This window comes from Trachemys scripta, chromosome 2, assembly GCF_013100865.1.
Source record: "Trachemys scripta elegans isolate TJP31775 chromosome 2, CAS_Tse_1.0, whole genome shotgun sequence".
NCBI lineage: Eukaryota > Metazoa > Chordata > Testudines > Emydidae > Trachemys > Trachemys scripta.
In genome coordinates, this window is record NC_048299.1 from 44,792,232 (window position 1) to 44,804,565 (window position 12,334).

Here is a 12,334-nt window from a genome sequence, read left to right on the forward strand (position 1 = left end):
TAGTATATAATGTGGTTCATTAATTTTACTTTTTCCCCACATTCTGTGTTTATGATGAGAATATCATAATAGATTTCCTGCAGTTGTATTTGGGTTTTTTGTTCAAAATCACTTTGCATATATCTACAAAACTAGTATGAAACTCCCAGATTCTTCCCTAATTTAATTATGCTTCAGTAATAACTTTTAATATTTGTTACCATTAATACTTGTGCTTAAAGCTCAAATTCTTCTTTTATAAGTCTAATGAAATTGGAGAAACAACTAGGAGTCCTTGTGGCACCTTAGAGACTAACACATTTATTTGGGCATAAGCTTTCATGGGCTAGAACCCACTTCACCAGATGCATGGAGTGGAAAATACAGTAGCAGGTATAAATACACAGCATATGAAAAGATGGGAGTTGCCATACCAAGTGGGAGGTCAGTCCAACGAGACAATTCAATTAACAGTAGGATACCAAGGGAGGAAAAATCACTTTTGTAGTGGTAATAAGAGTGGCCGATTTCAAACAGTTGACACCTTCATGCATCTGATGAAGGGGGTTCTAGCCCACGAAAGGTTATGCCCAAATAAATTTGTTAGTTTCTAAGGTGCCAGAAGGACTCCTCGTTGTTTTTGCTGATACAGACAAACAGTGCCACCACTCTGAAACCTGAAATTGGAGAGTGGAGGCTGTGATGTTTTTAAACTGATACCCAGCATCCTACTTACAAAGTTCATTGCTAAAAGTCCTATAGAAGAATAGCAAGATCATGGTTTGTTGTAGAATTTACCTACAACAAAAGGAGACTGAGAGATGGTAATGACATGATAAGTAATTTATTAAATCACTCAAATGGTAATTTATCGTGTCTAAATTTTACTTTAAACTGATTGTTTGCTTTAATCCCCATCACCATTTCTAATGCACTTACTGTTCTAAGAGGCCTTTACATAAATTAATGGCAAGCTTTCTAAATTTTCACACATTTAAATCCCTGAGAAAAGTATGTATATCTGTGATAGCAGTTTAACAGATTTTTTCCTGTGGTATAACTTTTAAATGACAGCTTAGTCTTGAGGAAAAAACGATGATATATAATTCATTTCTCACAACGTACATATAGTCACTTTGCCTGCCATACATGTTACAACATAGACATCATGAGTCATTTTAACAGTTGTTTTTCATGAAAAAGAGTTAATAAATACCATATTTGCATTAGACTGGCAGTTGATTACACTTTATAGTACTCTGAGGGCGTAGCAAATATGAGAACTTTTGCCTTTAGGTAGGTGATTAAATGTTAGGGTTGTGCAATGCAACTGGAGAGCAAAAAGCATATAGAAATGAAGCAGAGGAGTGAAGAATCATGCTTTTAGTATTTCTTTCCTTCTACTTACTTTGAAATGTAAACACTTGAGGCACGACACTGAAATAATTTCCTACAACCTCTGTCTTAAATGGTTTGTATGATAACATACCCCAAAATTTACTATTTTGTAAAGCCACAGTTTTTTCCAGAGACACACACAACCTCACTGCATATTTAGCAGTGGGGTCCATTGTCTGGCTAGCTGGAAAAGGTGTGTGGCCCTTTAAGAGCTAGAGAGCCAGGGAGTGACTTTCTGCTGTAGTGGCAGACCAGGTAAGTGTGGGGATGCTGATCCATCCCCCTGCTGGTGACTAGAACAGAGTGGGGACTATATACGTCCATGCCAGTGCAGGGAAAGCCCTTTTTTTTTACCTGGGCCAAGCAGGGCAACTCTCACCCTCCCACCCATGGAAGCAGTGAAATACTGGGTTTGGTCAGGATCCGCTGCAGGCACTGCGCTAGTTGCTTCTTTCTTCGGACGCTGAGAAGGATTTTTTCCCTCACCGTCAGGCCAAGGTTAAGTGGGGTGGGTCACCTTTCCTGGAGCTGGTTCATGGGGTTTAGTTGGGCAAACATGAAATGGGAGTTAGGCTGTGATGTCCCAACTCATTGTGTAAACATGGGTCAGATGCCCGGTGCAAGTACTCCATAGGAAGGGATACAGTGATTAGATGAAGTGGATTGGTAAAGGATTTAAAGGAGGTATTATTTAAGAGTGGAAATGGGGGAGGGGTATTTGGGGGCTCCTATGACTGGTTCAGCATAGAGCCATCCCATCCCTCCTTTAACCCCCCCCTCCACACAACCCTCATTCAAGGCGGGGAGGATGGTGAGGTCCCGCAGGTTCTCTGGGGACCAGGATGGATAAGGGGGACGGCTGACAGAAGCCTCTAGGTATATATTGAAATGATTATGGAATTACCTGCACTGTATACTTTTATCTGCCCGGTACTCCCAGACATTTAAGAACAATGGGAGATAGATGTCCAATTGTCATTGACTTTCATTCGGAGTGGGGCATCTAGGTGCCTTTTGTACCTTTGAAACCCCTTCCGTATGTTGTTAGTCACTTAGTTGTGTCTCTAAGGCCCAAAATCACTGTTTTATGAGAGTGTTTAAAAAGCAATATTTATATGGTACCCATGGTGGCTTTTTGCTCATCTGCTGCTGAACGAGTAGAGGGAGCACAAATTAACTCTGGGGTCGGCAACCTTTCAGAAGTGGTGTGCCGAGTCTTCATTTATTCACTCTAATTTAAGGTTTTGCGTGCCCGTAATACATTTTAACATTTTTAGAAGGTCTTTCCATAAGTCTATATTATATAACTAAACTATTGTATGTAAAGTAAACAAGGTTTTCAAAATGTTTAAGAAGCATCATTTAAAATTAAATTAAAATGCTGATCTTACGCCACCAGCCTGCTCAGCTCGCTGCCAGCCTGGGGTTCTGTTCACCTAGGCCAGCAGCAGGCTAATCAGGGCCTGCGGCTGGGACCCCAGACCTGGGGGGGGGGGCGTCTTTCAGGGGTCAGGGCAGAGGGCTGGGGAGGGGGTTCAGGGCAGAAGGCTGGTGTGTGTGTGTGGGGGGCGGGGTTCAGAGATCAGGGCAGAGGGCTGGGGGTGTGTAGGGGTGCAGGGCAGAAGGCTGGGTATGTGTTGGGGGGTTCAGGGTAGAGGGCTGGGGCTGTGGGGGGGGGTTCAGGGCAGAGGAATGGGGGTATGGGGGGTGCAGGGCAGAAGGCTGGGGTGCTGGGCTCGTGGGGTTGCTCCCAGCCCCCTTTCCTGAGTGGCTCATGGCAGGGGGCTGGAAGGGATATGCCCTGTTGTTCTCTTTAGATACTTTCTGAAAATATTCTTGCTTACATTTCCTCCTATTTGTCTTTTAGTGGAATCTTAGGGTTTGAATCTGGTTCTTATTAGGCTCTTCACATGTTTGGTATTCTGTCCTTTGCATTGTCTTCCATTCAAAGTAACATTATTAGTGGTTGTCGTTCCTACCAGGAAGGTGATTGCAGCCCCTGATGGCAGATCCTTCAAAGACTGATTTTTCATAAAGAAAGCCATATTCCATCCTTATCCTAGTTTTTTGATAATGGTTGTGTCAGATTTCCATCTTAAACTAGAACTTTGTATTTTCCTAAATTCTCAGCTTCCTGTGAAAGCTGGGCTCTGTTGTCTGGATGTCAGGAACCTTGAGCTATTTAGACAGGCCTAAGCTATCTGGAAAGTCATATAGGCTGAATATGGCCTTTGTTTCCCCCTTGGACTTCCCCAATCTTTGCTCCAAGGCTCAAGTAAGGCCTGTTTACTAACTACTTATGACCAGGCTGAGGAGTGAACATCTGGAAGATTTAGGGCCCCTTCATTAAAGTAAGAGTTGCCTCAATAGCTTTCCTTTGGACCACATCAGCTTCTGAAATTCATAAGCTACCTGTTTGGAGTTCAGTTAATACTTTCATGAAGCACTACCTCCTTGACTGGCAGTCTAGGTCAGATACTTGTGCAGGGTAATAGTACTTAAATCTTTATTCAGTTAAGTCCTCCTGCAGCTGTGTACTACTTGCAAATCTTCTTCAATGGGAATCTGCAGTGGTAATTTCATGACAGTGGCAGGAAGGTTACCTACAAATAATTGAAGTTCTCCATGTGCATGTGTGGATTCATGCTCAACCTCCCTACTTTCCCATTTCTTCAGGCATCCTAAGCTACCAGGTGCATCCCTCGAGTGGCGTTTGAGGGAACCCTATACTTAATATGGGGTGCTCCAAATATATTGAATGAAGAGCTAGGGACTTATGATTGTGAGTCATGTGAACTATCTGTCCACGTAAAAAAAGTCACAATTATGGAAAAAACCCTGATAAGAGTCTGTGTCAGCCTCTCAGAACCATTACGTCAACTTCAAATAAGTCCAAATGAAGTATGAAGGGGCTTAACCAAACTCATGAGGAAGTTCATCACCTGAAACAAGATCCTAACAGCTAAAGCTAAAACTAGAATTGGATGCTGGAATATGAGAACTGTGTCTCTCACTGGGAAACTGAATAAAGTAATTTGAGAAATGACTCAGTTCAGTATTAGCATTCTTGGAGTGAGCTAAATGAGATGGACGATTCTATTCATATAATATCAGAGTACTCTATTCAGGAAGGCAAGATGATACTCCATATAGAGGGAGTTGGAGTACTCCTCAGCAAAAAGGCAACACAAGATCTACAGGAATGGAAACCAGTCGACTCCCAAATTATGCTAATATAACTATCATCTAGTGTTATGTACCTACTAATGGCTGTGATGAACAAGTAAAGGATGCATTCTACAGCAAGTTGCAAGGTGTACTTGTGATGCTGGTAAACCATGTGCCAGCTGTTGCCAAGGCTATAGGTGTCTGCTGAGCACTGACAGATTCATAGGTGGAAACCAGACCAGTTCACCTATATGTTAATATTGTTCAAGATAAGTGTTAGACTTGTAAAGATGTGTTTAGACTATAAAACGCTTATAAGTTGCTGCATGCATTAATCTGACTTGCAATGTCTATATCCCATGCTATAAGGTAATATGTAGGTTTTGCTTTATAATTGTAAGAATGCCTGATCTGAACTTGTGAACCTAGACAGCAAGAGTGGTAATCAAAAAGGACTATCAAAACTGAATGCGCTACAGTAGGACAAAAACCCAGTTTATTGCCCTATCTGCCTATGAAGAACGTGTGTTCAGGAGCTCTTGTCCCATCAGTTTGAACTCTGGGGGAAGAGCATATAAAGATGCTCACAAGAAGAAATAGTTATCTCTTTGCTTTTTGGACTCTGGAGGGCTGGAGCTAAGAAACAAAAACAAAGATCCCCAGGGTCAACTTGGATTTTCCCTAAAAGACATTCAGGGGGACAGATTACTACATCTGTACACATTGATTACATACACTGTAACACATTTGTGCTTATATGTTGCCTGTTTTAACTTGTAAAAGATTCTCATTTTTTTTTCCTAATTAATAAATCCTTAGTTTACTATAGGATTGGCAACCAGCGATGTCTTTGGTGTGAGATTTAAGGTGCAGATTGACCTCGGGTAAGTGACTGACTGGTCTCTTGGGACTGAAAGCAACCTGAATATTTTGTAATTTTTTTGGTTTAAGTGACAATTTATCACTAAGTCTAGTTTGCCTGGGTGCCCAAGGGGAATGTCTGTGACTCCATGGTAAGAGTGTTACAGTGATCTGAGCGTTCACATTTGTTACTGGGTTGATGAAATTTAATTATAGAACATACTATCAGTTTGGGATGTCTGCCCTGCTTTTAGACAGTGTGCCGTAAGGTTGGCACTCACGGTCATAAACCACTGCACACGGCATGACAGTACTAAATTAGGTGCATGCTTATGATGTCATTCTGTTTTATGGATGATGAGAATGCACAAGTTCATAATGACAACCTTGGCTACGAGCATTTCATGGTTAAACGCGGAATTGGGGGGTGAGCAGATTGTGGTGAAAGATTTACTAAATTGTCATGTAGAACTTGTGCATGCAGGGGATAAAACACTTTTTTCCCTTCTCGGAAGAAAAAAACTAACATGGCAATCAAATGATGGAAATTACTGAGAAACAATTGGGTCACATTGCCATCAGCAGATGGTGGAGAAGATCAGTGCTGATTACACAGTCTCCTCCAATTGCTGATACAGAAAGTGACCACTATCATGTCAGAACAGTTAGGATAAAGCTTTAAAAAAAAAAAAAACACTATAAGAAAAGAGAGATGGTATTTGATGTGAAGAAACTGACCTCGGAATGAGTGAGGATTTTAAAATCCAGGTCTCAAATGGATTCCAAGAACTACAAGTAATGAATGATTATATAGAATAACAAAGGGCTCACTTCAGATATGTCCACTGGGAAGCTCCCAAAATTTCACTTGGACCAAGATGATCAAGGAAAGAAGAGAGGATACAGCCAAGCACGTGGAAGTTGATTCAAGAAAGAAAAACCTTAAAAATGAGGCAAGCATAGTTCAATGATGCTGCAACGGGGAACATGTAGAAAAAAAATAAAGTAGTATCAGAAAGAATGGCTTGACAAAAAAGTGAGAGAAGATGAAAAAACATCAGTCAGAGGCAATTCCCGGGTGTGTAAGCAATTATCATCATGGTTCCAGCGTCACAATGGTATTGTAAAAGCAAAAGATGGAAGATTGTTAGCAATGGAAGCAGAACAGAAGCAACAGTGGTGAGAAGATTTTAATGAAGTACTCAACCAGCCAGAGCCAACAATTCCAATTGATAGGTACAAAGAAGAAGGTGAAGAATTAAAGATCTTACTGGTAGAAATGTCAGAAGCAGAAATAGAAGAAACAATTAATCAGCTTAAAAAAACAGCAAAGTACCTGGTCAAGATAAGATCACTGCTGAAATGTTTAAAACTGAAAGAGGTTGTACATAAAATACGTATCAGAGGGGTAGCCGTGTTAGTCTGAATCTGTAAAAAGCAACAGAGGGTCCTGTGGCACCTTTGAGACTAACAGAAGTATTGGGAGCATAAGCTTTCGTGGGTAAGAACCTCACTTCTTCAGATGCAAGAAATACGTACACTCTCATATACTTTGTAATATAGTTTGCAAGAAAGAATTCTAACCAGAGAAGTGGAAGAAAGCTATGATCTGTAAATTACTAAAAAAAAAACCACCCCACTGGTGTGCAACCATTGGTGAGGTATCACACTACTTTCCATACCCAGAAAAGTGTTCTGTAGTATACTATTGAACAGACTCAAGCTGGTCATAGAAGAAAAACTGTGTACTGAGCAAGCAGGCTTTAGACCGAAAAGATCATGTATAAATCACATCTTTACCCTCTTTCAATCCAAGAAGATTAATCTTGAACTGTAGATTTCATCAAACCTATTGATTGTATTTATAGTCGCTGTGAAAGATGTGTTAAAGGCTAGGATGCTGTGTGGAAGCTCAAGATGCTGTTAGGACAAAGTGGAGAGACCGACTGGTTTGATACATTACTGTAGTGCAGCAGTGCTGCATCTGATCACCTCTCCTCTTCTGCATTGTGATGCTAAAAGCAGCATTAAAGGAAGATACAGGAATTATGAGGACTAGAAGAAAACTTCATGATCTCTACTTTGCAGATGACTTTTTGTTGGACACAGATAAAGATGCTATGGAAAAGACCCCTATCAATGTCAAATGTGAGGCTGCCAAAGTAGGATTAAGAATCAGCCAAAAGAAAATGAAAGTCATGATCATTTTAAAGAGATGTCAGCAATGATGAGGCATATATGATTGATAGTGAAGAATACACATGGTTAATGAGTTTGTATATCTTGGAAGCACAAAAAGTGCTGATTGCCAACACCATGAGGAGTTGAAAGCAGGAAATGAGGAGGCAAATAGTCTTTTTGAGACAGGCAAATATTTGGAGAAATAAGGAAATGCACACGAGTTAAGACCAAGTTTATATAATACTGTTGTTAAATCCACATTGATATGTGGTTCTGAAACTTGGCAAATGCTAGAAACTTAACAGTACACTTAATGCATTCCACCTGAGATGCTTGCAAAGGATACTTGATACAAACGATACTGGTGGGATAAAGTAACCAATGTAGATGTGTTACAAGGACTGGTCAGTAGATTGTAGAAACAATGATTTGAGAAAGAAAGTGGAGTGATGAGGATGTGTGGTCCAGATGTGAAAAAAAAAATATTCCTAGACAGCCCCTTGATTGGATATTGCCTGGTGGAAGGCTTGAAAGGAGGAGGACAGCAGATGTAAGAACATTTGTGAAAGATGTTCATTCTCATGGAAGCAAACTATAAAGGAGCAAGAAATATGGCATTAGATGGAGGTGGAAAGGTTGGATTGGCTAATGTATCACAACGCACAAGAGCATCTAATAAACAAACCAAAACTTCTTTGAGGTGTGTTCAATAATTGATGTGGAGAGAAACTTAAGAGCAGTTAGGAAGAAGTCTGTCTTACAAGATCTGTTTGGAACTGTCTATTTAAGGTATTTATATGGCTCCTATTACTGTTGTATCTGAGCACTCGTCTTTTAATATATTTATTGTCACATCATCCCTGTGACATGTAAAGTACTGTTACAATTTTTTAGCTGGAGAACTCTTGTGACCTAGCGGGGAATTGAACTTGGAATGTTATATCTTTGGTCAATATATGCCTATCTACTGGTAGATCATATGGCTCTGGAGCAGTTTGTGGGGCCAGCCAGCCAAGTCAGCCAATTTCCATGGTGTAGATCTGCAGAGGCTATTATTTAGACACTCTAGTTACTAGTAAATAATTTCTCTATGTTGCTTGTTGAAGGAAGGTAGTTTATTTTTGTTTACTTGGATTTTTCTAGGATATTGAAAATAATTGCTCCTCTAATCAGTACCCCGAGCATTTACCTCATTTTCTAGATCAAAGTGTCAAACTGTTTCATTCCAAAAAAACAACCACCTGGGGATACTTTGTTCTAGAAAACAAAATGTTTCATCATGAAATAATGTAAAAGTAAAATAAAATAATAAAATAAAACTTTCAAATGGAAATTTTGTTATCAATGTCAAAATTTTGTCTAAACTAAATTTTATTGAATCAAAAAATTTTCATTTGGAAATTCTTGTTTTCACTGGAAATTTTGTCAGAATCAATATGATTTTGTGAAAAATTTCAGTGTAGTTGAAACAGCATTTTCTGATTTGAAAACTTAAGCACAGAGATTCTCAAAAGCACCTCAGGGATTTAGGAGCACAATCTCCAATGATTTCAGGCACTTTTGAAACTCCCCTTATTGTCATACTTTGTTGCCTAATATCAACTGATAAGATTTTTTTCTTGTAATACTTGCTTTGAATGTATCTTTATTTTTTCCCTTATTTGTACTGTATAGGGCCCAGGCTCAAGAGATGCTGTGTGGGTCCTATCAGGGAACTTCACTTGGTATTGAGGGCACTTAGCAATTTAAAGGATTATGCTTACATACTCTTTTGGTGCTGCATTTTCCCTGTTTGATTTAACTAAAGGAGGCGTTTTGAAATGTATTATGAAGGTACCCAGTGTAGTTGTAGCCATGTCAGTCCCAGGATATTCTAGAGACAAAATGGGTGAAGTAATAAAAGACATTACTGATTCTTTTTTTCCCCAAAAGAGCTACATCTTTCTAATGACAGCACTAGAAATATTAGTACAGCATGATCTGAAATGGAAAAAGTTACTTTGATACACCTCTACCCCAACATAACACTGTCCTTGGGAGCCAAAAAATCTTACCGCGTTAAGGTGAAACCGCGTTATATCGAACTTGCTTTAATCTGCCAGAGTGTGAAGTCATCCCCCCCACTGCTTTACCGCATTATATCCGAATTCGTGTTATATCAGGTCAAGGTTATATCTGGGTAGAGGTGTATTTAAATGATATAATTAGGTTTGGTAAAATTCCAACACAATCTACAGCTTAGCAACCCTATTTGTATGTACTTCACTTGCAGAAGCTAATATGAAAGAGGTTGCCAGGAGCTCAGATAGTGATTGGGTAATAAATTGTCTTACCTACTTGCCATCTTTGTCTTAAGAAAATATTTGCAGACAGATACAGTCAATTGAAGTATATGTTTTAAAGTGGCTGAGAGTGCAATTACATTCTGAAGAATAAAATAACTTTACTTTCTCAGTATTTTGGTTGACCGGCTTTGTGTCTGTCTCTGGGATCTTCGGACTCTCTCATATTTAACATGTCCTACTAAACGTTGGACAGTGTATACAAAGCTTCTATAGCTCCACCCTAAAGGATAACTTTAGTACATATCTCTGTTATGCAATGTGGTGGGGAGCAATCATAGTCCTTTACATTTATGAATTACAGGGAGTCCTCGGACTTACGACACACAATGCAGTTCTGAGGAACAAATTAAGTTGAAATGGTTTTCCCATAGGAATCAATGGTATAAAGGGGGGATTGGTTCCTGAACCAAGGCTTGATACACTATTTTCACCACAATAACCCAGATGTTTGTATTAAATGAATTATAGTTTGCTAATGTAGCAACATCAGTGTATTTATTTGGTAAACAGCATTCAAATAAACATAAAATCACATATGCTTTGACTCTCCTAATGACATCCATTTTTGTTTCAGTAGTAATTGTTCTGCCTTTCTTAGAAGAAGAAACACCACCTGCACTGGATTTACGCTTTTCTGCCATTTAAAATTTTTTTTTTAGAATTTTTAGAACCACAAAGAACAGCAACTGAATGTCTTATGTCAGGCTGTGCAGAATGCCAGAGAGGCAGGTGGCGACTCAGAATGCCGGCAACATACTATGCAGAATTGGGATTGCTTTTTACAGAGTTGTTTGTAAATAACTTTGTGGTCGTGTTATAATGAATGGAACTGGAAGGGGGTCCATGGCCAGGGTAGCTAGTTGCCGGGTAGCCTTGCCGCTTGTTTTTGATTGGCTCAGCCAATCAGAAAGCTTGAACAGTGAAATCAGTGATTGGCGGAGGCTCAGCATGTGATGTGTGCTGTTCTTCCTGCCGGCTTTCGTCATAAGGGCAAAACACGCGTCGTACGGGCGAAACAGGCAGTCAATTGAAAAGCATCGTAAGTGGCATCCAATATAAGTCAGGCGTCGTAAGTCTGTACATGCTTACTTAAGAACACTGGATTTTAATTTATATCTATTGTGAGAAACACGTGATCAGATTGCTCAACTTTCCATGCTTCAGATGTACATGACACCAGGGCTCTACCATTTTTGCCGCCCCAAGCAAAAAAAAAGCCACTCAGACTGCCACCCGAATTGCCGAAGCGCCAAAAAAAAAAAAAAAAAACTGCCCGGACTGTGCTGCCCCAAGAATGGATGGAATGCCGCCCCTTAGCATATGCCGCCCCAGGCACGTGCTTCCTCCGCTGGTGCCTGGAGCCAGCCCTGCGTGACACAGGCTCAAATTACCACAAATAGTAAAAATGATAGAGGAAGAGGCTTAAGACGTATCATTCATTTTTTGTATGTGTTGAAGTTTTCCATAACTTCATTTTCAAGAGTCTCTATTTCTGATGTCATTACTTAGAGTAAACCAGTGAAATAAAACCAGGCTTGTTATGGGATCATTATAAAATTAAGTCTAAAATAATTGAAGTCCTATAATGAAGTGCAGTCAAGAAGCATATATTTTAGCATTTGGTTCAGAGATAAATGTGGCACTGTCAAAAGTACTATGTGTCAAGTTCTTTATTTCAGATGTCAGTTGAATCAAAGGTTATAAGGTAATGGTCTCTTGCTACCTACAATGAGTATGTTAAAAAGTAATCTACTACTGCACCCCTTAAGAAAATATTTAGAATGTTTACCATAATCTGGTATTTCTGCTGTTGTGACGATTAGCTGCCTTCTGCTGATTTATACCATTTTCAGGCACCAAGTAGCAGATCTTCTGCCAGACTTCCAGACCAAGAACTCTGCATGTTACTGGTAAACCCTGTTCAAGATATAATCATACATCAAACCTTTCGCCAGTGTTATAAGCTTGGAATTGGATTAGTATCGGGTTTATATTTTAAATTAATTTTTTCCAATTTTTAGTTATCAGTCACTTTATTGCTCAGTAATCTTGCCTTCCTGAGTAGAATGAGGGCAATTAGAATGTGGGAATGCTATACACAACTCAGTACACACAAATAAAACTTTGACTGATGCAAGGAGAATCAGTAGTTAGCTAATTATAGTAGAATCTTACTGCAGATTAGATTTACTTTATAAGTATCCTTCAAGACTGTAGGAGTACATGATCAGCAATTTTTCCTGAACCTTGGAACTGAAGAACCACGACAATCAAGATAACACTTGGGTACACTGATATTTTTTTCCTACAAATTTTTTTTAGGACAAATTATGTATCAGAAGGAAATACTTCACCTCCTAGTCTTTATATCTAATTAACCTTTGAAAATCTGTAGACCGGTG

At 39.5% G+C, this 12,334-nt stretch overlaps 1 protein-coding gene across 6 annotated transcripts in view; it reads left to right on the plus strand.

Moving 5' to 3' along the window:
* VPS50 (VPS50 subunit of EARP/GARPII complex) overlaps nt 1–12,334 on the plus strand; it is a 170,139-nt gene that overhangs the window by 128,164 nt on the left and 29,641 nt on the right. The window lies entirely within an intron of this gene.